Source organism: Carassius carassius, unplaced genomic scaffold (genome assembly GCF_963082965.1).
Source record: "Carassius carassius unplaced genomic scaffold, fCarCar2.1 SCAFFOLD_60, whole genome shotgun sequence".
Lineage (NCBI taxonomy): Eukaryota > Metazoa > Chordata > Actinopteri > Cypriniformes > Cyprinidae > Carassius > Carassius carassius.
Genome location: NW_026775084.1, coordinates 622501 through 627500, shown reverse-complemented (window position 1 = coordinate 627500; position 5000 = coordinate 622501). Strand labels below are relative to the sequence as shown.

Below are 5000 nucleotides of genomic sequence, written 5' to 3'. Positions count from 1 at the left end.
CTAATAATCTAGCAAAAAAAAAAAAGAGTCAATGCCCAGTCTTAGAAAACCGAAACAGGTTTGGGCCTGGTTAGTACTTTTGAAAATTTTCACTAATTGTCTAATAATCTTGCAAAAAAAAAAAAAAAAAAAAGAGTCAATGCCCAGTCTTAGAAAACCGAAACAGGTCTGGGCCTGTTTAGTAGTTTTGGAACTTTTCACTAATTGTCTAATAATCTAGCAAAAAAAAAAAAAAAAAAGAGTCAATGCCCAGTCTTAGAAAACCGAAACAGGTTTGGGCCTGTTTAGTAGTTTTGGAACTTTTCATTAATTGTCTAATAATCTAGCAAAAAAAAAAAAAAAAAAAAGAGTCAATGCCCAGTCTTAGAAAACCGAAACAGGTTTGGGCCTGGTTAGTACTTTTGAAAATTTTCACTAATTGTCTAATAATCTTGCAAAAAAAAAAAAAAAAAAAAGAGTCAATGCCCAGTCTTAGAAAACCGAAACAGGTCTGGGCCTGTTTAGTAGTTTTGGAACTTTTCACTAATTGTCTAATAATCTAGCAAAAAAAAAAAAAAAAAAAGAGTCAATGCCCAGTCTTAGAAAACCGAAACAGGTTTGGGCCTGGTTAGTACTTTTGGAAATTTTCAGTAATTATGTAATAAATTTGCAAAAAAAAAAATTAAATAAATAAAGAGTCAATGCCCAATCTCAGAATCTAAGCAGGTTTGGGCTCAGTTAGTACTTGGATGGGAGACTGCTTGGAAATACCGATTATAGTGGCTGATCTTTAAATAGCCCTCTCTTTGCAGCCTCCTTCGCTTACGGCCATACCAGCCTGGCTATGCCCGATCTCGTCTGATCTCGGAAGCTAAGCAGGTTTGGGCCTGGTTAGTACTTGGATGGGAGACCGCCTGGGAATACCAGGTGCTGTAAGCTTTTAGGTTTCCTTCTCTACTTATATAATGCACTGGCGGTTATAGTGGCTGATCTTTAAATAGCCCTCTCTTTGCAGCCTAGTACTTTTGGAATATTTCAGTAATTATCTAAGAGTTTTGCATAAATAAAAAAAAAAAAAAAAAAAGAGTCAATGCCCAGTCTTAGAAAACCGAAACAGGTTTGGGCCTGTTTAGTAGTTTTGGAACTTTTCACTAATTGTCTAATAATCTAGCAAAAAAAAAAAAAAAAAAAGAGTCAATGCCCAGTCTTAGAAAACCGAAACAGGTTTGGGCCTGGTTAGTACTTTTGAAAATTTTCACTAATTGTCTAATAATCTTGCAAAAAAAAAAAAAAAAAAAGAGTCAATGCCCAGTCTTAGAAAACCGAAACAGGTCTGGGCCTGTTTAGTAGTTTTGGAACTTTTCACTAATTGTCTAATAATCTAGCAAAAAAAAAAAAAAAAAAAAAGAGTCAATGCCCAGTCTTAGAAAACCGAAACAGGTTTGGGCCTGTTTAGTAGTTTTGGAACTTTTCATTAATTGTCTAATAATCTAGCAAAAAAAAAAAAAAAAAAAAAGAGTCAATGCCCAGTCTTAGAAAACCGAAACAGGTTTGGGCCTGGTTAGTACTTTTGGAAATTTTCAGTAATTATGTAATAAATTTGCAAAAAAAAAAATTAAATAAATAAAGAGTCAATGCCCAATCTCAGAATCTAAGCAGGTTTGGGCCCAGTTAGTACTTGGATGGGAGACTGCTTGGAAATACCGATTATAATGGCTGATCTTTAAATAGCCCTCTCTTTGCAGCCTCCTTCGCTTACGGCCATACCAGCCTGGCTATGCCCGATCTCGTCTGATCTCGGAAGCTAAGCAGGTTTGGGCCTGGTTAGTACTTGGATGGGAGACCGCCTGGGAATACCAGGTGCTGTAAGCTTTTAGGTTTCCTTCTCTACTTATATAATGCACTGGCAGTTATAGTGGCTGATCTTTAAATAGCCCTCTCTTTGCAGCCTCCTTCGCTTACGGCCATACCAGCCTGGCTATGCCCGATAGTGGTACAGTCCAGGAAGTGACTTGGTGAAAGAGCAAACAGAGAAACTTTACATCTAAAACAGTATTTAAATTCGTTTTTATTTTTTGAAATAACCCCTGTCTTCAAAAGTTAAAGTTTATTTTGTGTCTACAGTGTTCCCCCAGCAGCCTTTGCTGTTTGGGGGACCATCAAATACAGTTTTATTTTTGTGATGGAAATAGAAAGCATGGCAGCAAACAAAGAACTCAAAATGAAAGCCGGACAAGCAAACAATGGACAAAGCATGGATAATGACAGCGGAAAAGGACATCAAACTTCCATGCATGCAAGCGATGAAAGGAGGAATATCAGAAAAGAGGTATGTGGAGAACACCATGAGAAATATTCCAAAGAGTTGACTGTGGAAGTTGAAGTGGCAGGAACAGAAAAAATCTCTATGATGGACTTATTAAGAGGTGTAAAGAAGGAGTGTGGAGAAGTGGTGGGATGCAGAGTGAGAGGAGAAAGGTCATACGAACTTACAATGAAGGATGATATGGCAAAGAGTAAACTGATGGACGGTGTTAGAGTAAAAGGAGCAATGGTGCATGCCAGAGACATAGTGAACAATGAAATGGTAGTGTCATTTATTAACCTGCCAGTTTATTTGGAAGATCAGAAGATTTTTGCAAAACTGGAAGAATGGGGAGTTAAACCATTGTCTGCCATTAAGCGCCGGGTATGGCCAGGAACTGACATTTTAGATGGAACGAGATTCTTAAAAGTCCGGTTCACTGATGAAGTTCGCTCACTCCCATATTCAACCAGGTTTGAAACATTAAGAGGCACAGAGTACTTTCGTGTTATACATGACAGGCAGGTGCGTGTATGCAGGTTGTGCATTAAAACAGGGCATTTGTTTCGAGAATGCCCAGAGTTTAAGTGTTTTTCATGTGGCAAGGTAGGCCACTATGCAAGGGAGTGTGGAGAGCAAACAGAGAGAGTGATAGAGGAGGAGGGTGAACAAAGTGAAGACGATGAGAGGAGGGAGGACGATCAAACAGAGAAGCAAAGCACAGTGAGCGAGGATGACATGGAAGTTACAAAAGATGGAGGAGAAAGCGGTAATGGACAGGATGGAGCTGGAAGGGGACAGAGAGCTGGAACAGCTGGTGAGGAGGCCGATGATGAGGAAAGGATGGAGGAGAAGGAAGAAGAGGAGGAGAAGCAGGATGAAGAAGATGAAGAGGAGGAAGAGTATGAAGAGGATATAAAGCTAGTGGGAACTAAAAAAGAGAAAAAGGTAGAGCAACAAGCAGTACCTCAAAAGAAGGAAAGTAAGATTCCTCAAAGAATGCAGACAACACTACAAAAACTGACTGTCAAAAGAAAGGCGGAGAGAGACAAGGACAGAATTGAACTGATAAAAGAACAACGCTCTGGTACGTGAATTCTGAAATGGTATTAGATGTTTTGGTTTAAAAAGTAATATATTTTTCTTTGGGTTGCTGGCATGGTTTCTGTTACTTCAGTAAATGCAAATGGGTTAAGGAATATTAACAAGTTGAAGGAGTTAAAATTTACATATAGGAGTGATATAATTTGTATTCAAGAAACGAATTGGGATGATGGAAAAGTGAGAGAAGTAAAGGATGTATGGAAGGGAGATATATACTTTAATAATGGTGCAAGAAATGCAAGGGGTGTAGCAATAATGATTAAAAAAGATAGGATTGAAAATGTAAGGCAGGTGTACAGAGACCAGGTAGGGAGAATTTTAGTTATAGAATTTAAATTCAAAGGTATTGAATTCAGATTAATTAATATATATGTTCCGAATGTGGAAAATGATAAGAGGTGTTGTATTGAAGAACTAAAGGATCTAATTGTTGGAAGGTGCATAATAGTAGGCGATTTTAACATTATATGTAGTAGATTGGATGTTGGGAAAGGAGGGAGTTTCAGGTGGGAAAAATCAAGATTAATGTTAATGGAAGTAATGAGAGATAAGGGATTACTAGATGTATGGAGACATGAGAATCCAGAGAAGAGAGAGTTCACAAGGAGACAGATGAGAGAAGGGATATTAAAACAGAGTAGGATTGATCTAGTGATTGTGCAGGGAGATACCATAATCTATATTGATGAAATAAGACATCAGAGGAATAACTTTAGTGATCATGATGGGGTTAGATTTAGAATCAAAGTCGGAAGGAGAGAGGTGGGTGGAGGGTTGTGGATACTAAATGCAGGGTATATTGAAGAAGAGGAGTATAGACAACAGATGAAAGTGTTACTACTTCAGGAAAATCAGTGGTTGAAGGAATGCTGGGAGGAAGATGAATTCAATAATGACATTGGTAAGATATGGGAGGAGGTAAAAAATAAAATTAAAGCTTTAAGCATAAAGTATAGCAAGAAAAGAAAAGAGAGGATGATGAAAGAGGAAAGGGAGCTCAGAGAACAAGTGAGGATAGAACTCAGCAGAGTAGATGATGAAGAAGGATATTGCATGGAAAAATATATAGAAGTGAATATGAGGTTAGAGAGATATGAGAGGGAAAAATGCAAAGGAGCAATTTTAAGAAGTAAGGCGAAATATGCACTGGAAGGAGAAAAGTGCACAGGGTATTTCCTGGGTTTAGAAAAAAGAAGGCAAAGTAAGACATATATCCATGAAATATATTCAAAAAAGAGAGAGATAATAACGGACTATGTAGAGATATTGGAGAGGGTGCAAGAGTTTTATGGTGAGTTGTATATGAGAGGGTGTGTGGATGAGACAAGTATAGAGGAAGTATTGAAGTGTGTAGAGAGGGAGCTAGGAGAAGAAGAAAAGAGATGGTGTGATAGAGAGATAGAGGAAGAAGAGGTTATAGCTGCAATAGAAGGTTTAAGAAGTGGGAAAAGCCCAGGAAGTGATGGGATAGGGACAGAATGGTATAAATTATATAAAAATTATGTAGCACCAATTTTAGTGGAAGTATATAAGAGAATGGAGAGAACAGAAATAATACAAAGTAAAATGGTAGAGGGAGTGATAACACTAGTTTTTAAAAAGGGGAATAAAT

General features: G+C 37.6%; 2 non-coding genes across 2 annotated transcripts; both read left to right on the top strand.

The window, feature by feature from the left end:
* The first annotated feature begins 799 nt into the window (after window positions 1–799).
* On the top strand, window positions 800–918 carry LOC132134832 (5S ribosomal RNA). The gene has a single exon (XR_009429809.1). It is a non-coding gene; the product is annotated as a 5S ribosomal RNA (ribosomal RNA).
* An 814-nt stretch (window positions 919–1732) lies between these two features.
* LOC132134831 (5S ribosomal RNA) lies at window positions 1733–1851 on the top strand. Its single transcript, XR_009429808.1, has one exon. It is a non-coding gene; the product is annotated as a 5S ribosomal RNA (ribosomal RNA).
* Window positions 1852–5000: the final 3149 nt, after the last annotated feature.